The sequence below is a fragment of the Schistocerca gregaria genome, chromosome 1, assembly GCF_023897955.1.
Source record: "Schistocerca gregaria isolate iqSchGreg1 chromosome 1, iqSchGreg1.2, whole genome shotgun sequence".
Classification (NCBI taxonomy): domain Eukaryota; kingdom Metazoa; phylum Arthropoda; class Insecta; order Orthoptera; family Acrididae; genus Schistocerca; species Schistocerca gregaria.
The window spans coordinates 441,517,541-441,543,509 of NC_064920.1; the positions used below are offsets into that span (position 1 = coordinate 441,517,541).

At 39.8% G+C, this 25,969-nt stretch overlaps 1 protein-coding gene across 1 annotated transcript in view; it reads left to right on the forward strand.

The window, feature by feature from the left end:
• LOC126351531 (leucine-rich repeat-containing protein 15-like) overlaps positions 1-25,969 on the forward strand; it is a 269,906-nt gene that overhangs the window by 36,563 nt on the left and 207,374 nt on the right. The window contains exon 2 of the mRNA XM_050002615.1: positions 24,705-24,833. The gene's annotated coding sequence lies outside the window, so the exon portion shown is untranslated. The remainder of the gene's footprint in view (positions 1-24,704; positions 24,834-25,969) is intronic.

The following is a 25,969-nucleotide window of genomic DNA, read 5'->3' on the forward strand; positions in this document are numbered from 1 at the left end:
GTTATGAAATGTATGTAAATGCGTCAATGTATTACAATGCCGATGAAATTTTTTTGGACACTGTTATATTTATAGGATTTTGTTTCTACAGATTTGTAACGCAAATTCTTGACCTGTGAAATATTTTTATATGAGACTGCCACTGTGGCGGAAACTGGTGTCGTAAATATTTCGATAAGACAGTTAAGTGACCACCTGCACGTAATGCGTCGTGGGCACCCAGCTGGCGACAACCACCTGACAAAAAGAAAGCCATTAGTGTGTGCCTTTCAGAGACACAGGTAAAAAAAAAGAGGCCATTATCCTCGCTATTCACATTCATTCCTTTGCAGAAAGCATCGCAAATACGACACGCCCAAACTTGAAAACATATGATTACACTGTGGAGCTCTTAATTTATGATATTTACTGAAATGAAATGATGAGAAACATTTCACGTCTATTGCCTTGCTAGTTGGAGGATTGTTTACTGCATTATGAAATGCCTTATGCTAGCGAATGACGTTTCAGCTTTTGCTTTGATCCCTTCAATTTAAGTTCCTTTCTCATTCATTATGGACTGAACACTAACTGTGGTGCCACTAACAGCCTTTACATATGACCAGAATTTGTGTTCTTTGAAAGATCACTTGCCAGTATTCTGAATGACGTTTCACGCTTGCTTTGCATATTTTGTTGAATATCTAGTTTCTAGCTGCCCTGCAGCATTGGTTAAAGTAAAATTTTATAGATGTACTGATATAAATATTTTATGCCTACAGACCCAGTAAAGAATAACTTCGTGATATACTTCCAAAAAAATGAGGGAGCACAAAAATACATTGCCCTTCACAGGAACTGCATACATAATTTTCTTTTCAAGTACTTGGTAATTTATTTCATTGAATAAGTAGTGGTGCACCATTTTAATTACATAGACATTAAGATGTGAATATACATTTCCCTTATCTGTGTTGTTGTCTTCAGTGTACTATTTTTTCTGCTTGTGGGTTTGTCATGTTTAGATATAAGTTATTACATTTATTGCTACTTGCTTAGCTTACCTGCACCTTTTTTTCATTGCTGTTTGTATTAATTGTTTTGTGCTGCTGCATTGCCTCGTCCCTTAGTTAAGCATCTGAGCTCAGTAGATTTAAGTTAGCTTAAGAGGGGGTAGCCTATATAAGAGAATGAGTTGCGATGGATTTGAAGAAATACACTGAGAAGTTATATGAGAAAAGTACAGAAAGCAGGTATAGATAGGACTTTTTGGAAATAATGAAGAATGAAGGGAGATCTCCGAGAAGTAAAGAAAGTTTTGTTTGCAAAATACTGCAGTAAAACAAACCCTGCCCTTTCCTTTTGTTATTCCACTATGTGTTTGTGTACCCTTGTGTATTTATGTTCTTCCTGTCTTTATATGTTTATCTGATAAGACTTATGTTGCAGAATTTTTCTAATACTAAGCTACATTCACTAGGATGAGGAATACTGTTATCCTCAAATATAATTTCCATTAATAACAGGTTATTTACTTTGTAAATATGTTTACACATTATTTATTCTGTTTTGTTCTAATGTTCATGTGTGAAGTTGATGTTTCAGAAGTTATTCTGATTTTTATGTATGTACTTACGTCGTAATTTTTGTAACACTGATGTATTTGCTATTTCGATTCTTTTGTAAAGCCTGTACTACTACAAATGTTATCTGTATTGTTATGTTATTTAATGATATATTTTGTACCTTTGTTATTGTATTCTTATGTTATAAAATTGTAATTGACACCACTTCATCAAATTAAGTAACTTGTAAGTTACATTTCACTGCACACGTTTCTGTTGGTCATAGTATATGGATAATATGTGAGAAGTAGGGACTGTTAGTGTTTGCACATGTGTTGATAATTCAACAAGGGACTTGTTAACAGCATTGCTGGTTCTAAGGAGAATTCCAGAAACTTTGTGCGTGCACAAGTGGTGGTTGATGGACTTGCTATATTCTCTGCAAGACTCTTCAATGGTGATTGTGCACCTGCACAGTCGCAACAGATGGCTGCTGGCTATCTCTACAAGGACTCAAGTGGGTCTACACCTTTGATGACTCACCAATACCATTATTTCTACAAGGACTGCAGTGGGTCTACACCTCTGGTGGCCCACCAATACCGTAATCCCTACCAGGACTTGAATAGGTCTACTCTGTGTTGAACTACCTACAAATATTCTTCAAAACTTCGACTGACTCTGCTGTGGGTTTCCTCTGTTGTGGCCCATTACCTGTCTGCATGTCAAGAGTCAGCACTGTCTTTCTGTTGGAAGGACAAAACTACTACTTCAAGACTGCATGGAAATCCACTACTTCTGTGTGCATTTTCTTTTACTACTCAGACTTTGAGAAAAACACTGCAATTTTACTTTGATGAATGATCGGGACTGTCTTTATGGACTGAGAGAAAATTTTAGCTTTTGACCAACATTGTATCGATAAGTGTTATTGTAATTATGAAATAAATTTTCAGATCTGTATTGGCCACTGCCCAAAACAATTTGTAAATTTTTTGTGGGGAGCTTGGGGGCTATGTAAGTAGGCTGTTTAGGTTTTTTATTGGTAACTCCACGTAGCGCTCTGTATGAAAAATCACTGGCTATGCTGTGTGCAGTCAGTGGCTGGGTGGCATTGTTGCATACTCGCCATTGTAGCGTTGGGCAGCTGGGTGCTAACAGCGCGTAGCGTTGCGCAGTTGGAGGTGAGCCGCCAGCAGTGGTGGACGTGGGGAAAGAGATGGCGGAGTTTTGAAATTTGTAAGACTGGATGTCATGAACTGATATATATATATTATGACTATTAAGGTAAATACATTGTTTCTTCTCTATTAAAATCTTTCATTTGCTAACTATACCTATCAGTAGTTAGTGCCTTCAGTAGTTTGAATCGTTTATTTAGCTGGCAGTAGTGGCGCTCGCTGTATTGCAGTAGTTCGAGTAACCAAGATTTTTGGGAGGTAAGTGATATGTGAAACGTATAGGTTAATGTTAGTCAGGGCTATTCTTTTGTAGGGATTTTTGAGTCAGATTGCGTTGCGCTAAAAATATTGAGTGTCAGTTTAAGCACAGTCTTGTAATAATTTTTCAAAGGGGACGTTTCATACGACATATGTAGAAGTAAGGTAATATGTGGCCCACAGAAATTTGTTGGGACTCATGCTGCTCATGTTGTACATTAATGACCTTACAGTCAATGTTAATAGTGATCTCATATTTTTCGCAGATGATGACATTGCATAGAACAGAGCAACGCTGTACAAATATTCAGTCAGATCTTGTAAGTTTTCAAATTGGTGCAACTATTGGGAACTACCTCTAAATGTGCGGAAATGCAATATTCTGCACTTCACACTAAAGGCTCAGTCATAGTTAAAAGTAGGTACAAGACTTGGTAGGGGATATTGAACGGATACAAAAAACGGCAGCACGAATGGTCTCTGGTTTATTCGACCAGTGGGGGAGAGTACGAAGATACTGAAAGAACCGAATGTTATCAAATACTTGGAAGAGGGACGCGAACTATTCCGAGAAAGCTTGCTTAGAAAGTTTCAAGAACTAAAGACAAGATTTGAACTAATTACCGCGCGCACGGAGGCGTTTACGCGATCATTCTTCCCGTGCTCCGTACGTGGATAGAACGGGAAGAAACCTTAATAACTGTTACAATTGGATATACTATGCACTTCACAGTGGTTCGCCGAGTATGGATGTAGGCTAAAACTCTCAACTAACTTGTAGCGGGAAAAATAGATACTGCGTATATGGGAACGCAGGCTTTCTCGCGGAATTTCGTTGAGGAAGACCTTTTCGGGATATTTGTCGTGCAGCAGCGTCATCTTGCAACAACGTTTCAAAGAGTTTCCTACTCACATCTTCGCCAGTAGATGATGAATAAGAAACTCATTGAAGTTTTTCTGTAAGACGATGCCACAACTCGGCTCATATGACTAACGAACATGCTGCAAGCGGTTTCCATTGCAAAAACAACTGTAGGCAACGCAACGGATTTTGCTTGCAGCATTGGTCGTTGACCTGCTGGTCGAAACCGTTAGGGCATTGTGAAATGCTCGTGTGAGTGATCGAAAAAAAATTATAAGAAATAAGAGACTATTGGTGCCTAATAACGTACGAGTACTATTTTAAAATAACAGTTTTAATCGGCCACCTCCTTGTATGAATTACACTTCTGTAGAAACCTCGCAATAAATCTGTTAGCATCTGTTTTTTCGTAATCCATATAACTATCTCCCTCTCTCTCTTTGTGTGTGTGTGTGTGTGTGTATGTGTATGTGTGTGTGTGTGTGTGTGTGTGTGTGTCAAAGTGGAACCATTCCTGCGTGATATCCTTAGATCGGGCATGGACGAACTTCGCAGAGTTTGCCCCGCGGACGTCTTTACATCATCCCGTCCTCAAAACATGTAGTGAATCTATTTCTCTAAATTATTTATTTAATCTTTGTTAACAAGTCCCCCAGCAGCGATTAATGCTATCAAAATAGGTTGTAACGCATTCCACAAAACCATGTCTTCATTAAAAGATCTTTTTCTGAACGATTGTTTGCTGTTCGTCCACAGTTTTGCAACAAACATGAGCTAAACACGAACCTGTTATTGTATGCTCCTGACACCTCTGACGCAGTAGTGTTTCGCCCTTATCTCACAACACCAGACCGGAGCACTAACACAAATACCAAGTAGGCGCAGAGGCAACTAGGATGCCGCAAAGGAGCACAAAATTGATGCCTGTTACCAAAAGATACCACCATAGTCTACAACATGGGCAGGCAACATTTCCCCAAGCAGGCTCATTCCTACTACGGTCCGGGTACATGCCAGTCGGGTTCCCAAGCAACGTGGTGTTGCCGATAGCACTCCCCAAGCGAGGACGCTGCCTTCCAGCTACGTTCGGCCAACATGCAGCACACACACGTCCTCAATCAACACGGGTATGTACGTTCAATGTCTGGCGAAAACAACGCTTCAGCAGTTCCGTTGATAGCTTATGCTTGTGTGGAAGTTCGCAGTTCTCTTGCTCAGTTCTGTTATCTTTCAGATGCAATGTAAATGATGACAGCAAAAAGAAGAAAACGAATAGACAGCAGGATTTTTTAAGATGTCGTGATTAAGCAGCTCTCAGCTTAATGGTTGCACAGCATAATCTCAAGCAGAATTTCAACTAAACATTTTGTTCAAAAATGTTCAAATGTGTGTGAATTACTATGGGACCAAGCTGCAGAGGTAATCGGTCCCTTGACTTACACACTACTTAAACTAACTTACGCTCAGAGCAACACACACACACCCATGCCCGAGGGAGGACTCGAAACTCCGGCGGGAGGGACCGCGCAATCATTAACTTGGCGCCTAAACCACGCGGCTTAACATTTTGTATGCTGTAGTAAACTTCCGAAGACGCAAGGATGCAACAGTCATGTCAAATGATGATTCAGTTAAAAAAGTAAATAGATTTTTTTTTTATTAACTGAACCCTCCAATAACACTTCACAAACTGACACCTCTCAAACTAACCTTAATCTTGGGCAACGGTAGAAATCAGTATGTAACTACAAATAAGATGTAGCCATAAGATGGAAGACTTATTTTTATTATTTAACTGAAATAAGTGTCTGACAGACACGGCAACAAAAAAGGAAATAAATGTTGCTTTTGTGGCAAAGTGAAACATTAATATATTAAAGCACTGAACTAGAGTTCAGTGAACATCCTCGCCAAGTAAGGATTCAAATATGTATTATTTTCATGAATACTCATATAATGCAACTCTACAAGAAGACATAAATTGTGTAATGAAATTTCAGGGATAAGCTTCTACTTAACAAATACTTTTTTTTTCATTAGTCCATTAAATACTTAACTCATATTTTTCTGTAACATTCCAGACACACAGGTCTATCAATATTCACACACTTTTGTGCAGTGTTGCTGTTGCTCTGGTGAAGACAAATGTTTTACTTATTCTGTCTTTCCAATTTGTCATTCTTCACCATCTTTTGTTCTTCTTCTATCTTCGTTGAGTCCTTTCCAAGTATGTTATGAATTATTGTCTTCAAATTTCTTCTCAAATTTGAGATACGTAGAACATTTTCAAGATGAGATCACACATTACATTTACAGACAGTTCTTTGATGAATCTGTACCTGGAGACACTTTTACTTTTTCTAAAGCCGAAGTAGAGAATGCACCTGTCAAATATACTGATGTTGATTAATGCAAGAAACTCTGATAGAGACCAACTGCTATATTTTCTATTATACGCGTAGTTTGCACATTTTTAGTCCAGTGTTTATACTGTACTTAGTGCTGTCGTTGACAGACATAACTTCAGGGGTCACTTCATCCACTCCTTTTGAGAAATGCGTACCGGCTAGTAGTATCATTTCTTTGTTCTTTCGTGAGGGTGCTGACAACTTAGTAATTTCATCACTGAATCCATAAAGAGAAGAGGCAACAGTCCTATTCTTCGAAGGCAGGAATTCAACTGGAATTTCTGGTTTATTTCTTCAGTGTACCTACGTGTGTTAACGTCTTGCTCTGAAGTTGAAGTTGTCTAACCAGTTCTACCTCTACATCTCCATCCACAATCCGCGAACTGCCCTACGGTGCTTGGCGGAGGGTACCCAGTACCGCTACTAGTCATTTCAGTTCATGTTCCACTCGCAAATAGAGCGAGAGAAAAACCACTATCTATATGCCTCCCTATATGCCCTAACTTCTTTGTATCATCGTGGTCCTTTCGCGCAATGTATATTGGCGGCAGTAGAATCGTTTGGCGGTCAGATTAAACTGCCGGTTCTCTAAATATTCTCAATAATGTTTCTCGAAGAGAACGTCGCCTTCCCTACAGGGATTACCATTTGAGTTCCCGAAGCATCTTCGAAATACTTGAGTGTTATTCGAAACTACCGGTAACAAATCTAGCAACCTGCCTCTGAACTGCTTTGATGTCTTCCTTTTATCCGACCTGTTGCGGATCCCAAACGCTCGAGCACTATTCAAGAATAGGTTGCACTAGAGTCCTGTACGCCGTCTCCTTTGCAGATGAACCACACTTCCAAAATTTTCCAGTAAACCTTAGTCGACAGTTCGCCGTCCCTACCACAATCCTCACATGCTTGTTCCATTTCATATCACTTTGCAACGTTACGCCCAATATTTAATCGACGTTGACTGTGTCAAGCAGAACACTACTAACAATGTATTCGTACATTGTCTGTCTGCCAGATCTTTTATGTATACAGAAAATAGTAGCGTCCTGTCTCACTTTCCTATGGCACCCTTGTCTCTGACGAACACTCGCCGTCGAGGACAACGTACTGGGCTCTTCTATTTAAAAAGCTTCGAGCCACTCACGTATGTAGGAGACTTTTCCTTACGGTGGTAACTTCGTTAACAGTGTCAAATACATTCCTTAAATCTAGAAATATGGAACCTGCCTGTTGCCCTTCATCCATAGTTCTCAGTACATCATGTTAGAAAAGAGCAAGCTCAATTTCGCACCAACGATGCTTTCTAAAATCGTGCTGATTCGTGGACATCCTTCTCGGATACAAGAAAATTTGTTATATTCTACCAGAGAACATGTTCAAGGATTCTGCAGCAAACCTATGGTAGGGATATTGGTCTGTAATTTTGCGGGTCCGTTCGTTTACACTTCTTGTTTAAAGGTATCACCTGCACTTTTTCCAGTCGCTTGGAACATTGCGCTGGGACATACTTCCGATCAATTCAAGCTAAATAAGGGGCCAATGGCGTACTCTTTGAAAAACCGAACTGGAATGCTATACGGATCTGGTGACTTACGTCTTTTCAACCCTTCTTTCACACCAGCGTTAATTATTACTGTGTCGTCCATACCTGAGTCTGTTCGATGGTCAAACGACAGTATGTTTTCACGATTCTGCCGCGTGAATAATTTCTTAAACGCGAAATTTAAAACTTTGTCTTTCGTTTTCTTTCTTTAACTGCCACACCAGATTGGTGAACGAGTGACTGGGTAGCAGTCTTAGATCCGCTTAGCGGTAATACCTAGGACCAGAATTTTCTCGAGTCCTTGGCCAGATCTTTTACTAAGGTATGACGGTGGTAGCTGTATGGTTCGCTCATAGATCTTTTCGCATACTCATGAAACTTATTAACCTTTGAACCGTGAGTGCAGCAGCCATCGCTTTCTCAGAGCCTCATACAGAGGAAAACCAGTTGTCATCCGTTGCATTTCTAATACTGTTTACAACTGGCTGATCTAATCGAAGAACTGACTGTGTAGGAACGCAGACATTGCTCAGTGCAGCGCCCTGAGATCCCTTGCCACTGTACATATAGACACTGTATAAGTATGTTGTGCTGGCATCTGTTAGACACAAGATTTTTGTTCTATATTTGGCAGTCTCTTTGGGCAAATACACTTTGAGGCCACGTCTGCCACGAACTGGTACGAGCATTTATCTACCTAAGTATATTGTCCAAGGGAGTGCACTTTTTGACTATTACTGATGAATTTGGAAAAATATCCGTAAATTTGCGCTAATTTGTCTTCCTTCTTCCGTATTTCTCTTGTTTCAGGGTCGCCAAATCGCAAACAAAGTAACAGGATTTGGAACTGGTTTAGTGACATTGCGGTGATATAGTCTTTCCACGTCAGGAAACAGTGGTAGTATATCTTCTTGCCCAGACTTACAGATAGAAGCTAGCATACAATGCACCATAAGCGCTTTTATTTCATAAAGATCAGTAGATTTGTAGTTACTTTGTTCCCCTAAAAAACAAAGCAATATTTTTGTGCTTTTATCAGTTTCCTTAGTAAGAAACTTATACCTATCCCATCTACCAATTTATCATAATGGGGGAAGGCACTTATCTTTTGATAAAATTCAGTTTCTTATAGTCAGTGTTCGCGTATACGGAACTATTTTCAGTAGAACCAGTTTGCTTTTGTTCTACAACATTACATTTATAGCTAACCTGTTTACGGCTTACAAGGCCATGTTCAGACATGTCATTTATTATTATAATGTTGTTCTACCAAGAACCGACGGAAGATTCTGTTAATATTTTCAATACCTTTGTGGGAACCATTTTTGTGAACATTCCACATCTGCCCCTGCTAATGAAGTCCGAGACCTGTAATGTAAGTTTTTTTATAATAATAATAATAAGCGACCCTGACAGTACAAAAAAATTCTGAAAACAAATATGGGACGCATGACATCCTAGAGACAGTATCTCAGTCTTCACTAAATATGTCTAGTATACAAAATGAAACAATCAGTTCCCCTGTTCTGGATCGCCACTTACACAGGAACTATGTAGGTCTTGTAAACAACACGATCAAAGCCACCACCCACAGGACTAAACAACACCCTGTACACGAATCACACGAACGCGAAATATACAAACAAAACCGTCGCAATTCTCTGCTAAACACATTCGACCCCCGAACATTCACTATTAGAGCGACACGCGGCAAAAGTCGAACATATGTAACGTCTGAGCATTAGTAGCTGCACATCTCTCTTTGAATGTTTCGCTTAATGCGTTCATTCGCTTTGTTGTTGTACAGTGACAAAATAAGGAAAAATAAGGTCACAATATCTGATAACTTGGTAATAAGAAGAAACAGGTAATTATACCACATGTGTGATTGTTGCTTAGCTCTCAAATTCTTTGGCTTCGCCAACTCACAGCCAAACTGTCATCTCTTTTCAACCTAACGCATAGACCTCGGGTTACCCCACAGGTAACTTTGTCCCTGCAACAACGGTTTCCGAGTCTGGGGAAGGACTATCATACACTAGCCGAAGAGCTTAAAAATTTAACAAAGTAATGTTAACTTTCCTTATCCTTCGCGGTGACGTTGCTATACAGGCTGAAGATGGGAAGATCCACTATCGAAGACGTTTGTTAGCTGACACTGGGAAGAGAGACGCCCGATTTTTTTTTATGCCTACCTGGAGTCGTTATCCTATTCGGCACTATGATGAGTATCTTCTATGAAATTTTTAAGAAATAACATCTCCTATATGCTTTTTGACTCGTATTCACCGGTAACAGCAATACTCATAGTACGGCCAAAAGGCTTCACTAATACACAACACCGTTTGAATATAAAGCCGTCTCCATATACGTCACTTAACCCAGCTCTCACTAGACCGCTTAATTATAAGTGTATCACTTACTAAACATTGGGCTCAGATCCTGCGCGAAAGCTCGAAGTGTACTGCGCTTCGGTAAACAGTATGAAGCGCGTACCAGGTTCACCACTAGGCTGGCGAATACGGCAACTCTTTGAAGAGTCGCCATACGTATTTATCACGCTATTTTTTTCTAATTATTATTATAATTATTATTATTCCTTTTTGCTACCATCCGGAGTGGGGCAGCTTACTCTAAGTGGATACGCTTCTCCTTTACTCATCGCGATATGTTTGCTGTGAAGCTACCTTCTCGTTTCGATGGTGCTTCAGTTTCATGGAATAAGTGTGTAAACCCTCAGCTAAGTTAGTTCGTCACTCTCCCAGTAAGATACACAGATTTATAATGACGCTAATCAAATTATGTTTTTAGAATACACCAGTTCTGATATTTTGTATTTGACAAAATTCGCTGCTCCCTTTAAAATCCGCAGTGCTGCGATCTTGCCGTTTAAGGAGAAACTGGTATAGATTACGTAAAGTTACACTTACTGCTAACCAATATTCAACGGATGAATGCGTATCACCTTAAATATACAAAAAAGCGCCCCCAAAGAATGTCTTGTGTCTAGCAATGACGGGAGGACAGAACCACGTTGTGCTGCGGCGGAATAGCAAAAAATGGTTCAAATGACTCTTAGCACTAAGGGACTTAACATCTGATGTCATCAGTCCCCTAGAACTTAGTACTACTTAAACCTAACTAACCCAAGGTATCACATACATCCATGCCGGAGGCAGGATTCGAACCTGCGCGGTTCCAGACTGAAGCGCCTAGAACCGCTCGAACACCACGGCCGGCGCGGAATAGCATATTGAAACTGGACAGTGAAACTTTTCATTGCCTGTATTAGAATTCCTAACAGACATGACAGAAATATAGAAGAAATGAAGATATCTCAACATACAGGATGATTCGTGTAGATATGCAAATGTTTTAATATGTTATTCTATAAGTAAAAGGGAAGAATATATGGTCCTCAAATGTTTATTTACGGAGTTATGGCTAATAACAGATTTTGCCAGAAATTTAGCAACTCCGCTAATATGAAGCCATAGCAAACCTGTACGAGGTTAGAGTAAAGCACGATTTCCATTTTATTTTGTTGTTATTGGTCTCGTGAATCTAATAAAACATGTCCCAACCGCGTATCTGCAGTAGTTTTCCATAACACCCAGACAAGCGAAGATTATTATACAAATAAATTCGTTTACTTTCCATTAAGAATGTAGAAACGTTTATGTCATTGTTGGCAACTGTTAGTGAGTTGTTTCAGTTGTTTCCTAGCCTTGAAACGATTTAGTTTTCTGTGTTGTTCAGTGAAAGAACATAACAGTGCATTCAAGTGAAACCACATAGTAACTATTGTAGTTTGTAGATTAGTTATGAAATAGGGATGCCTTTCAAATTTACGACAGAGGAATACGGCGATATGGTGTTTATTTGTGGTAAATGTGACTGTAATGCTACGACTGCAGTTAACGAATATCGCGTACGTTATCAAACCCGGATTCCAAATGCACGAACCATCAGTGGAGTATTTGGAATGTAACGGGAGACAGGTTCTCTGCGTAGTGTTCTAAACCAGTACGAGTGCTCAATACGTGTAGACGACGATGAGGATATTATGGATGCTGTTCAACGTAACCCGGATACAAGTACATCCACTTGGAGTTGTGCAACTGGTGAAATACTTATCGGCAGTTACACAAATACACTTTATTTATTGATGAGGCACAGTTTGTTCAAGGTGGTATAAACAATTTACATAACAAGCACGTATGATCTGAAGCAAATCTACATGCAACAGTGCAACCCAATTTCCAGCAGCGATTTAGCATAAATGTGTGGACCACTCATTTTCCTTCAAGAAGAAATGTCCGCTTGCTCGAAAGCGTTCCACGTGCTACGCGATTGCCAATGTATTTTCAACATGACGGCGCGCCTCCACATTTCACCAACACCGTTACTACACATTTAAGAGAACATTTTCCCCAGAAGTGGATTGGTCGTGGTGCAACACGTCTGTGGCCACCCAGATCACCCTATTTAACACCAATGAATTTTTGTGTATGGGGATGGATGAAGGACATAGTTTACGAGCACAAAGTCAATACACGTGAGGCACTACTTGCTCCGCATTATGAATGCAATAGACGAAATTAAGAGCAACCCTGTGAAACTGAAACGGGAAACAAAATCTGTACATGACACTTGCAGCTAAATGTATTGCGCTCGATGGAGACCTTTTTGAACATTTGTTGTGAATGTATAGTGAAATTGTATTCCGTAACACTGAGCTTTTTTCCTTCCGGTTTAATAAGAATTCGCGTGTGCTATGGTAATAATAAAAGCAGATTATCTGACTCATTCATACAGTTTCAGTTAACGTTTTTACCGTCATTTATCCAAAATTAGACTCTCTACAACTTCTGTTGAAAATTTTGTGCAATTGCCTGGAATTTAAAAAACTAATTGGGCCAAGTAGTTAAAAAATTAATTTTTTTTACGAAAATACTTGTTTGTTTCTCTGGATGTTCTGGAAAACTACTGCAGATAACACCCCTGGAGATGTTTTATAAGATTCACCAGATCAATAGCAACAAAATAAATGGAAATAGTGCTTTACTTTAACCACAGTTTTGCGATGGCTTCGTATTAGCGAAGTTACTAAATTTCAGACAAAATCCTTTATTAACCTAAACTCCGTAACTAAACATTTGTGGACCTATGTTTATAAGATTTTTTTCTGTAGTGTAACTTAGGAATAAAATATCTGCACATCTTCGTGAATCAACCTGTATAAGGCAGCATTTTACGTCCCCTGCCTATAGTTGTTATCGTTCAACAAAACTGAGTATGCCGGGTGAATAAACATTCAGCTCGCTGGTCGTATGATCTGTGAGCAACATTGCTGTCTTGCTTTTCAGAGTGTGTCCATGGACGACTTGATTTAAATTCTGATATAATGACACTAGAGTGGCCGAGCGATTCTAGGCGCTACAGTCTAGAACCACGCGACCGCTACGGTCGCAGCTTCGAATCCTGCTCGGGCGTGGACGTGTGTGATGTCCTTAGGTTAGTTAGGTTTAAGTAGTTCTACGTTCTAGGGGACTGATGACCTCAGCAGTTAAGTCCCATAGTGCTCAGAGCCATTTGAACTATTTTTTAATGGCACTATTACTTAAGAAGCAATTTTATGAATCTAAGTGAATTCAACAAAACGTTGTCGTCGTTTTAAGTGCGTGCATGTACCTGTAAACCTGATTTCTGACAGAGTGAATATCTTGGTATCCATCATAATGCGTTTCTTCCGACGTCTCGTTTGAAAGACGTTGATAATTTCTAAATGATTACCCCTGGATATGGAATGAAGACTCTGTTTTTTTCTCTTTCTCTCTCTTTCAGAAACTTTCAGAGAGCTATGCTAATTCAATTTATCAAGTCGGCTTTCGTAAACAGATTACTTCCCTAAGCTCTCTCTCTTTCCCAGCGCTTATCCCGTAGTACGCGGTTCAGTGTTTTCTTGATAGGACTGATTCTCTATTGTACCCTTGTGGCCGGTTTCCCTTCCTGTCGCCAAATGATCATTTAACGTAATGGAGGGGATCGTGAGCAATATCTGTCTGCAAATCATTCTGTGGGTTGTCGTCCTCCAGCTGTTTGTGTATGGTACTTTCTGAGGCGGAGACTGGGGACCAACCCGGCATTTTCCTAAATGATCGTGGAAAACCACTCAAAGGCTGTACGCTGTGCCAGACCAGCGGACGTTCATTCACCGCGCGGCTTCAATCCGCGTCTGGCCCATCTCTCTGTTTATAAACTAGCACGCGAATCTAATGTAAACTAGCGATTTTATTAATTTTCTAAATGACTTGCAGCTTGATTTAAAAATGCCGTGAAATAACGAATGCGTTTTCAATAAGATATAGCTTTAGCTTACGTATCGCAAGATATCTATTAAAGTGCCTTACACCACTTCCAGTAAACCCCTATCCCGGATTTCTTAAAGAATCCAATCCCATGCATACATCGTAGTATACCCCGAACAGCTACGTAAATTTGCAGGCACATTTAGTTTTGTATGTGGATATTGTCTACAAAGTATGTTGCCGGAGTTAGTAGTAAAGAAGTAATAAATTAAAACGAAATGTCTCATACTGCAGTTTTACTGCATCAACCGCTAAAACGAAGTTAAACGACAAATGTTTTTTCCTCTCATCATTTCGTGAAGAAGAAGGGGGGGGTGGGGTGTCAACGAGGAAAAGTTTCGTAAGGTTTTGAAATTATGTGTAAAGTTTGTTGAAAGTCGCGAAGTGTTCTCATTTTCAAATACTGAACTGGATGGATACAGTATGAGCAATTTGCGCCACGTGAGTTACCACAGGTACAATACAATACTTGAAATTGACAGTCACTCCGTGTAGAACAAGTTAGAACAAGTACTCAGCGACATGGGCTACTTCAGTATCATTCTTTATAAAGGACTACCGATTTATTAAACGGGTTGGAAAAGCATACGACTTTTACAGCAGAGTTAAAAGCATTTTTTATTGAGAAAGGTTTCCACAAAGTGAGTTGTTAGCTTACAGGAATACTACGTTCTCATTTTATGATTGATTCTTTTAACTGGGGTACCATCTATGCTGTGTTTGCCTTTGCAGTAGAATGTTTCTGCTGGTGGTTTTCAGTTTCCACTGTTTAAGATGCAGTTAAACACACCTCCTCAGAGAACTCGTCTGGTGCTAGATTAATTGTGACGACTATAGTTTCGGCAGGTGTTCGTGTGAGTGTGTGTTCTGCTTTTCAGCCGTGTTACGTAATGTGTTACTGTGTTTTTAATTTTTCAGAGGTGCTTTATATCAAAGTTTCATGTTATAGTTATATAACTGATTTATTTCTAGTGCATGTTGTACTTTTCAGCAGTGTTACGTGTTTTCATTTTTCCATTGTTGTTTTTAGTATCAAAAATTCATGTTCTACTTGCATCATTGATTTACTTCTTGAGCATGATGCAGTCGCAATGTATGATTTGTGTCCAATCACGTAACGAGAAGGGCGGCTATGCCAGTCATCATGCACTGGACTTGCATTAGGGAGGAGTGGGGTTTATTACGTGTCCGGACATCCTGACTTGATTTTTCCGTGGTTTTCCCAAATTGCTAAGGTGAATGCCGGGCTGGTTACTTTGTTAGGCCATGGCCAACTTCCTGTCCTAACCTCGCTTAGTCCTACACTACCTTGGATGTTTTATATATGTTTGTATTATTTCTGGAATGCATCTGCCATGTCCGATACTGTTGTATTGAATGGTCTATGTGTGGTGTTACCGCCAGACACCACACTTACTAGGTGGTAACCTTTAAATCGGCTGCGGTCCGTTAGTATACGTCGGACCCGCGTGTCGCCACTATCAGTGATTACAAACCTAGCGCCGCCACATGGCAGGTCTAGAGAGAGTTCCTAGCACTCGCCCAAGTTGTACAGCCGACTTTGCTAGCGATGGTTCACTGAGTAAATACGCTCTCATTTGCCGAGACGATAGTTAGCATAGCCTTCAGCTACGTGATTTGCTACGACCTAGCAGGGCGCCATTATCTGTTACTATTGATACTGTGAGTCATGTAATGTCAAGAGCGACGTTCGTCATTAATGGATTAAAGTTAAGTATTCCACCATCTACGTCCGTTTTTCTCAGTTCTAATTCCCTTGCCATGTTCCAGACCTCGCACCAGCCTGCGTGAGCTAAAACGCGTGCATTTCGGCCTCCTTTAGTAACCCTGTGTTGGCTCTCCCGCCAACCACAACACTATGAATGAATATAAATAAAAGAAATACATAAAAATACGCTGCCTCAAGACATAAACGCAGTTTGAAACTGTAATACTTGATTCATTACCTTAAACCATTAACATTAGATTATAGCTCTTAATAAGTAGATTATTACATCATTTTCAGTTTTCAAATTTATGACAGTATGACATATTGAAAATCGAATTTTTGTTGACCCTGTAGCTGGAATCATGCTGCAAATTACCCGTTCAGTAATACAGATTCGATGCACCACATCATTTGCAAGTGAGGTGAGGAGGGGAGAGGGGGAGGGGGGAATCCATTATTCTTTAACAAACTATCCCAATGTGAACAATAATTATTTTCGTTTGTCTTGATGTCAGTGATTTGTGAAACTTTCATAGCGGTACCATATGTAGATTATTTCCTCTAAAAGCATGTTATTGGAGGAACAATGAGCTTCTTTATTCACTGCATACTTATCGTTCCGCTGTGAATGTTTTAACAAAATGAGCTCAAAACAAATATCCAGATTGCCAAGCACTCCATGATTCTTGTCTTGCAGAATAGACAATCAAATAGAATTTCTTGAAATAAATTTCAACTGAACGGGAATGTCATTGATTCACATGACAATTTCATAAATGCTGTGTAAAACCAATCCACACCAGGGCTCAATGTTACACGTGGCACGTATTGCGGGTCTAAAGTGATATAAGGTTTGAATCCAAATGGGATTCTCTAAAACTGTTGCCAACATTACAAATGTGAATGTGTTCTCGGAGAGTTTGCCCACTCGTCTCTCTGGCACGTTGTCAGTATTGTTGTCTGGCGTGGTTGTACTTTACATTTTTCTATAAGTGGACAATTGAAACTAATTGAAGACTTTCAAATGAACAACTACATGTTGGACATCGCACGTATCGAATACAGAAACCGCGACAAACGAAAACAGGCATTAAAATGTTGTTGGAAAAGTTCGGGGTTAATAACGAAAATGTAAAAAATTCACACAGTTTCGATGGAAACACAAGAAATTGGAGGAAAGTAGGAAAACTGGGACTTTCCCTAAAACCTTCCTGGTTCAGATATGAATTTTTGGTGTTTCTCCTTCCTGACAAACAGTTAAGAGGAAGTCGTAGCACTGGTGTACTGTAGAAGAATATAAGGTAAGATAATATAAAATTAATAATTGTTATGAACTGCAGATCACATTTTTGCAACTACAGAACAAGGATTAGAAAAAAATAGTTGTAATGAAATTACCATCAAGATAGACCCAGTGGAATTCCTTACCCAGAACCCTTCCTTTTAATAGTATTAAAGGGCATCATTTTATGTGGATCTACATGAATGTCGATAAGAAGTGGAAGATACATAGTGAGGCAAGATATTTTAAAAAGTAATGGCTACATCAATATTTCGTGACTGAGTGAAGTAATAAGGCAACTTGTGTAATTTGCAATAAAATATCAGTTCTCGAAGAATGCAACAAAACGTCATTATGAGACTAAACATTCTCAGAGTTAATCCAAATCTATTGGAAACCAATGGTTAGAAACGTAAGCGTCTTTGAAACGTGGATTGAAGTCTCAGCAATTGTTGTTTAAGAAATTAAATGCTGAACAAGAAGCAGTAACTAATGCTAGTTTCCGTGCGAGTCACTATACAGCAGTACATGGAAAACAATTTACTGACAGCGAATTAACAAATGATTTCATGATCACAGCAATTTGCCCAGAAAAAGCTTATTTATTCCAGAAGAAGCTCATATATTAAAAAACGTTGCTTGTCAGGAAACACTGTGACTCGAAGTGTAAATGGTATTGCTAAAAATGTGTTAACTCAGAAGTCTCAGAAAACACAGCTCTTAGAGTGGTTTTCTTTGGTTCTGTTCGAGTCAACTGATGTTTCAGATACTACTATTCGACGTTATAGCACTCACGACACGGCCACTGGAGAAGAAATGTTTGAAGGAGTGGAAAATACTCGTAAAAACAATCTCCACAGGAAAAATTTAAGGTGTATAACAACTGTCTGTGTGTAACATGTGTGGAAAAGATAAAGGCACTGTTGCTCTGGTGTCCACGGCAGTAGAAAATGTCGGTAAATCAAAACCATTAATCGTACATTGCATCATTCATCAACAGTATCTTGAGGGATATGCTTTTATACGTCATTAGTCTTAAAGCTAGTCTGTTAGCTGTTAATCATATAACATCAAATGCTCTCATCATTTCAGTTCAGCGAGTTTATTGAAGAGATTGAAGAAAATTACTTGCAGTATTATGTTTCAGTAACCTGACTTAACTACTCGAAAGCTCTGACACGATTTTTTAAGCTCCGGACAGCAATCGAATTTTTTTTTGAGTGAAAGGAATCGTCCTATGGCTGCATTACAGAACAACGAGTTGTTATAGAAGTTATTATTCTACACATGTAAAATTAAACACACGAAAGACGGTAATTCAAAATCAAACGGAGAAAACCAGCTACTGTCTAATTTGCACACTTGTATTAATTTTTATCAACAAACAATTGTTTCGCTTCAGTCTCAATCGAACAAAAAGTGTTTCTCGTATTTTAATACATACCAAACATTCAGGTAGAAATCAACACCATTTTGAGTGCTTTAAAAATAAATTTTGAGTCAAATTTTTTCATATTTGGTGCAACTGCAAACGATATCAAACTTTTTAAAAATCGTTTTAACCCCGATATAGAAATTCTTGCCCCAGAGCTTCAAATGGAAATGTTTGGTATGCAGAGCAGTGATGTTTATAAATAAATATTTAAATTCATCATTGCTGGAATTTTGTAAAGAGTCTTCCACTCATACAGCTTGATCAGTAGCGTAAGTTTGCTCGTGGCTTTTTTTGTATTTTCGGCTCTACGTATGTCTGTCTGTCTCCAAAACGAAATATACAAAAAATGTTTACTGATCTAACTGAGGAGCATTTGAAATCGCTGCTGATAATTTCTACTAGTAAACTTTTTATCCACAATTGCGAACAAATGAAAGTGATAAGTTACAGCTGAATAAATCTCATTAATCATAATTTCAATCCTTAATATCATTCATGAGTTGCCTATATATGTCAGATACGCATGGTAAAATTTAAGGAAGTCTTACATAATTATTTACAGTTTACATGTTCAATTATATTATATACCATATGTCAGTTAATATATATCTTAATTGATCATAACAAACAACTCATTATTTTACGAATTTTGTATGATTTATTTGCGATGTAAACTTTACACTGAACAGCGTTACTTCACTAAGTGAGCATGATCAGTACCTGAATCTTACTCGGAATTAACATTCGTTGAATGAAACACTTTTTTCCTTAGGAATCCATGTAAAATGAATAGGTGAATGCGTTCCGATACAAAATACCTACTCGAAGAGAGTATCGCAAATCATTATTTGTAGTAGAGTACATCCTATTTTAGAAGAAAGTTGTCTAAAGATATTTATTGATGCCAGAGCTCCAAAATGTTAATAATTAAAAGTAGTATCGGACTTAGCTAGTGTCTTATGGGCATCCTTAGTGAGTTCTTGTTAACGATGACAAATCAGAACTGTTATTCATAAACAGATAGTGCCAAAGAAATGTTTGCTCTGAGCCGGAAGCCTGAGCAGTGCTGCAGTTGATAACCATTGCGGCGCGAGGCGCATTGGGTTCAGTACAGCCGACTGAATACAGCACTGTCGGTGTTTCTTCTTAATAGAGCGGTGACTTAAGTGTCCATTTATATTGACCAAAGATACCGATCCGCGCCACAAGGTACTTTTTGAAATGGTTCTACATCTACATATGTACTCCGCTAGTCACCAAGCGGTGTAGGCGGAGGGCTATTCGCGCCAAAATTATATCCCCCCCCCCCCCCCCCCCCCCCTGTTCAACTCGACGGTCGGACGAGGGAAAAACGACTGTCTGAACGCCTTAATATGAGCTCTAATTTCCTTTATCTTTGAATGGTGATCACTGCGCGATTTGAAAGTTGGTGGTAATAATATACGCTCTACATCCTTGGCGTAGATCGGAGTTTGGAATTTAGTGACCAGCCCCTTCCGTTTAGCGCGTCGTCATCTGCAAGTGTGTTCCACTTCAAACTTTCTGAGATTTGTAACGCTCCCGCGATGGCTAAATGTACGTCACGAATCTTGCCGATTTTCTTTGGACCTTCTCAATCTCTTGAATCATAACTCAACTGGTAAGGGTCCCATACAGACGAACAGTACTCTAAGACTGGACGAATTAAAGTACAGGGTGATCAAAAAGTCAGTATAAATTTGAAAACTTAATAAACCACGGAATAATGTAGATAGAGAAGTAAAAATTGACACACATGCTTGGAATGACATGGGGTTTTATTAGAACAAAAAAATTAAAAAGTGTTCACAAAATGTCCGACAGATGGTGCTGGACAACAAAACTTCAGTGACTGCGCATGACAAAATGAGAGAGAGAATGAGATGCGTCACCAGTCGCAGCATGTTGACGTTACCTGAAAAGGCGCTTTTAGTGAAGTTATATTATCAGAAAGGGGACTGTGCTAGTTCAGCGTTACGATCCTATCGCCATAGGAAGGGGATTCGAACGGGTAAAGGGTAAAGGTGCAGCTGTGGCGAGAATGATTTCGAAGTTTGAAGCCACAGGTTATTTAGACGATAGACCCCGTAGTGGCCGACCGAGCACAAGGCGTAATGCTGCTGAGACAGTTCATGAAGAAATGGAGACTGTAGCGGGTTCGTCTATGCACGGGGAAGTTAACGCTCGTGCAATCGCACGTCGCACCGGCATTCCATACACTACTGTTTGGTTGGCACTTAGGCGTACCCTCAGATGCTATCCGTATAAAATCCATCGGTATCATGAACTGTTACCTGGCGATTTAGTGAAGCGGAGGGCATTTGCGGTGTAGGCGTTTCAAAAGATGGCGGAAGATGACCATTGGTTGAGTAACGTGTTGTCGACCGAGGAAGCTCATTTCACGCTCCGAGGGTCTGTCAACGCCCACAATGCAGAATTTGGGGTACCGAAAATCCTGTAACTGTAGTGAAAAACCCACTGCACGACGAGAAAGTCACGGTATGGGATGGATTTACCACATCTACCGTTATCGGGCCTTTTTTCTTGGAGGAAATGCGTGATTCTGGTTTTGTAACTGCTGCCGTGACGGGTGAGAGGTACGCCGATATGTTACAGAATCGTATCATCCGCAGCCTGGCTGATAAACATCTGCTGGAACGTACGATGTTTATGCAGGATAGCGCTCCACCCCATATTGCTAGATGCGTGAAAGATCTCTTGCGCGCGTCCTTTGGTGATGATCGTGTGCTCAGCCGCCACTTTTGTCATGCTTGGCCTCTCAGGTCCCCAGACCTCAGTTCGTGCGATTGTTGGCTTTGGGGTTACCTGAAGTCGCAAGTGTATCGCGATCGACCGACATCTCTATGGATACTGAAAGACAACATCCGACGCCAATGCCTCACCATAACTCCGGACATGCTTTACAGTGCTGTTCACAACATTATTCCTCGTCTACAGCTATTGTTGAGGAATGATAGTGGACATATTGAGCATTTCCTGTAAAGAACATCATCTTTGCTTTGTCTCACTTTGTTATGCTAATTATTGCTATTCTGATCAGATGAAGCGCCACGCGTCGGACTTTTTTAACTTTTCTATTTTTTTCGTTCTAATAAAACCCCATGTCATTCCAAGCATGTGTGTCAGTTTGTACCACTCTATGTACATTATTCCGTGATTTATTCAGTTTTCAAATTCATACTGACATTTTGATCACCCGGTGTTGTAAGCAATTTCCTTTGTAGAAGTACTGCATCGCTTCAGGATTCTGACAATAAACCGCAATCTAGAGTTCGCCTAACCCGTATAAAAAAAACCGTGGTTCGGATACCATACATACCTGACCCGTTACCATGGCCCGGATCGATGGGGTTCAAGGGCCGTTGTTGGCCCACCGACTGTAGTTTGGAGACGCCTAAGCTACTGTAACTGCAACACTTTTGAAGGGCCCTTATAGTTAAATAAACGTACTCCCTCTGTGTTCTGGAACCGCAATCTGTGGCGTTTCTTTTTTATCGGGGATACAAGCGAAACAAATATACCTGCATGTACTAGTTCCCGAGACATTTCAAGCAAATTGCCCCTCGTAGTATGGACAAGACTCCTTGTTGCGGGGCTGTCCCTGAACTGATGCAAGGCATTGCATCTGGGCAGCCCCGCAACGATGACCCGCAACATTGTTCCGGTGTGGACTAAGCTTAAGAAGATTCAGAAAACTAACACCACACAAAGCTATAGTTGAAAATAGTCTCGCCTCTTCCGGACAATGATTCCCCAATAAAGCAGCAACGTTAATGAATAGTATTTCCTCCAACACCGTTAATAGAGAATCAGAAAAGAGACAACTCACTTATTGCTTCGCTGCAATAATATTTTGTAAATATAATTTCTTTTGAACCTCAATTTTATCTTCGACATTTCTTTGTTTGTGATTTCATGTGGCCTTGTACTCGTAGTTTACATTCAAAGTTAAGCTGTTGGTTCCCTGAAAAACTGTTGGGTGACCATATTCCAGAGTCGGACTAAGCTGCTAACCCGATTCATGGTTCATGGTGCAATGTCCATTTCAATATCAAATGGCTTCCAGGGCCAAGAAATACGATTGTCCGTATTTCGTATAATTATTGGCCAAATTTAAAATGTAGCCATAATCTGCTTAAGAATTAAAACCTTCTGTTAAGGATATAACACAGTAAGACAACTAGTACACGCCCGGGAGTGCAAATGGATGGGGTTCCTTAAAGTGTTTGTCGTTTCTGCTTTTCTTGACCGTGCGCCCTGTCCACACCACGTACCTGATAATCCCGTGGCGGTCGTACTGTTCTGTTCAACACTGCTGTTGGCTTGCCTGAAATTATTTATCGAAATATGCAAGCGAATAAGGGGAGCCACTCATCGTTAAGCACAAGACTGTTCTACATCTGGTGTGAACATCTATATTCTGAGACGATATGGAAATCACAGGTTGCACTGTTTACACTATAAGTCGTAAGTGTTTATCCTAACTGACAGTCTTGATGATTATCTGTCTACTTGGACGAGCTTACGCGTACCGAACAAGGCGCGGCTGATTGTTGATGATGCGGAACACGGTGATCGAACGCACGTTCTCACGCTCGCTACAAGTCACTGGCACTTGACTGCAGTCTTGTGTGGTAACTAATTTTTACTGATTCACATCAGTTCATTCTGGAAGACCGAACACGGCGCGGATGATTGACACAGTACGATACGACACGCATCGAGAGGATACACAAATAAGTTATCAGCAGCACTGCTCATTTTTAAATTACTTCTTGACGCACTTTCCTCTGAATCGTTTACTTATTTTATCACTTTACTGTAATAACACTTCAACTTCCACTCCAACAATGCCTCTCACATGCTGAGCTACACACTAAACAAGATAACAGTTCCGCGTCCCGCGCTCGACTCCCCAGAAGCGGCTGCCCGCAAAGATATACCACAACTAAACCAGCGATATGACAGTACACTTACAGTTGAAACGTCCCCTTAGAAAAATTATACGAGACTGTGATTAAACTGACTCACAATATTTTTAGCGCAACACAATCTGACTTTCAAAAATCCCTACAAAAGAATGGCCCTGACTAACATTAACCTATACATTTTCCATATCACTTACCTCATAAAAATCTTGGTTACTCGAACTACTGCAGTGCAGCGAGCACCACTCACCATTCACCACTGCTGTCGGCTCATCTTCAACTGCGCAACGCTACGCGCTGTTAACATCCAGCTGCCCAACACTACAATGGCGAGTATTACAACAATGCCAAACAGCCACTGACTGCACACAGCACAGCCAGTGATTTTTCATACAGAGCACTATGTGGCGTTACCAATAAAAAAACCTAAACAGCCTACTTACACAGTGCATAAAGAAATAGTGTATACGTCTTGAGAGGGAGTGACTCACGGCGCGCATTTTACCCACACTATATTCATCCAGTATTTGAGTACGACAGCACATTTCGCTTCTTTCAAAAAGCTTTACTCATAATTTCCATTTCCTTACTACATTTTCAATGTCCTTGCAATAACACTTCAACATCAGATCTGGCGTTTTAATATATTCCTTTTTACTGGCTATATTCGCAACACTTTTTGTAGACAGTATCCACGTGTTACCGCTGTGTGCTCTTACAAAATTATGTCATTGTAAGACACAAAGATTATGAGATACGACGTCATAAACATTGATATGCGTGAAAAACTATCTTTTGCTTGAAATGGAGCGCAAATTATTCATACTATATTTTAAACATAATTCCAAATTAACTTTTTCTCGCTTAGATGCTTAACGTCAAATAATTGTAAGGTAATCAGACGTTTGATGCCGTTTTATTCTTGGGGGTGTGATTTTTTAAAGAATTGGGGGTTTACTGGTAATAAGCTAAAGGATCATGATAGCTAAGTTGCGAGGTGAGAAACGACTCTCAGGACTGATAAATATTTTTCTTATGTCACGCAATAGTTTTTTATTTACCCATGACATTCTATTTCTACTTACTCCATCGATAGTCTAACCTATTACTGTTTCAATTTTCAGTTCACTTAGCACGACAAGAAGAACAGTTGCGTGTCCAGCCTCAGGGACCTGAAGAGTTACCGTGCCATCCGGCTGGGTGAGCAGCGACTAGCTATCCTTGCACAGAAACCACTTAGCGCCTACAAAACAGTAAGTCAAGATAGCTCCATCTGAAATACGTACTTTTCATCTGTCACAAAACACCTATAAGTTCTAAAGAATCCATCTGCAGGTCTTAAAGAAACAGTGTAATTTGGAGTTTGGAATGCTATCATTTCTCGGCTCTTTCTTTTGAGAAGACATTAATCATATTTTTAGGGTTTGCCTCTGCATGTTTATGATCGTCAGAGTTCATCTAGAGCGCTGGCAGAATCACTGGTTGCGGTAGAGCGACTCCACGCCCTGAACAGTTACAGCCAGAGGCATTAATTTCAGAGCTGGAGTACAGCTCGTACATGGTGACAAACCCCTTTACCATGTCGCTCAGTGAGCTGAACATCATTTAGATGGAATGCAATAAGACAACAGAATGGTATGAAATTAGATTAAGAACTCTGTGCTATAAAATAGAATCATAACTGAGAGATTATCCATATACCTATAGAAGTAACTACAGTTATCAAATTTATTTTTCCACCAGGAAGTTAACAGTCACATAACATACCTCAAAATGCAAACTAACTTAAAACATTTGATTTGCATATAAGTGTAATTAAATATTGTCTTAGATGATATTCTACCGATATTCAATTTCTAATCACGTGTGCAATTACATGATATTAAATAAATAACTACACTCACACAAACACTCGAATCACCATCACTACAATGCAGCAGCACACCCACCACATCCCAGCCTCACCCTTCAATTACACCACTTCAGTATTCTTACTTCCGCAAGCTTCCCTTATACAGACTGGTGCGTATATTGCGCCACTGAAAAAGGTTAAACAGAATTTTTCCTGTAGAATAAAATGTTGTTGTTGTTGTTGTCTTCAGTCCAGAGACTGGTTTGATGCAGCTATCCATGCTACTCTATCCTGTGCAAGTTTCTTCATCTCCCAGTACTCACTGAAACCTACATCCTTCTGAATCTGCTTAGTGTATTCATCTCTTGGTCTCCCTCTACGATTTTTACCCTCCACGCTGCCCGCCAATACTAAATTTGTGATCCCTTGATGCCTCAGAACATGTCCTACCAACCGATCCCTTCTTCTTGTCAAGTTGTGCCACAAGCTCCTTTCTCCCCAATTCTACTCAATACCTCCTCATTAGTTATGTAATCT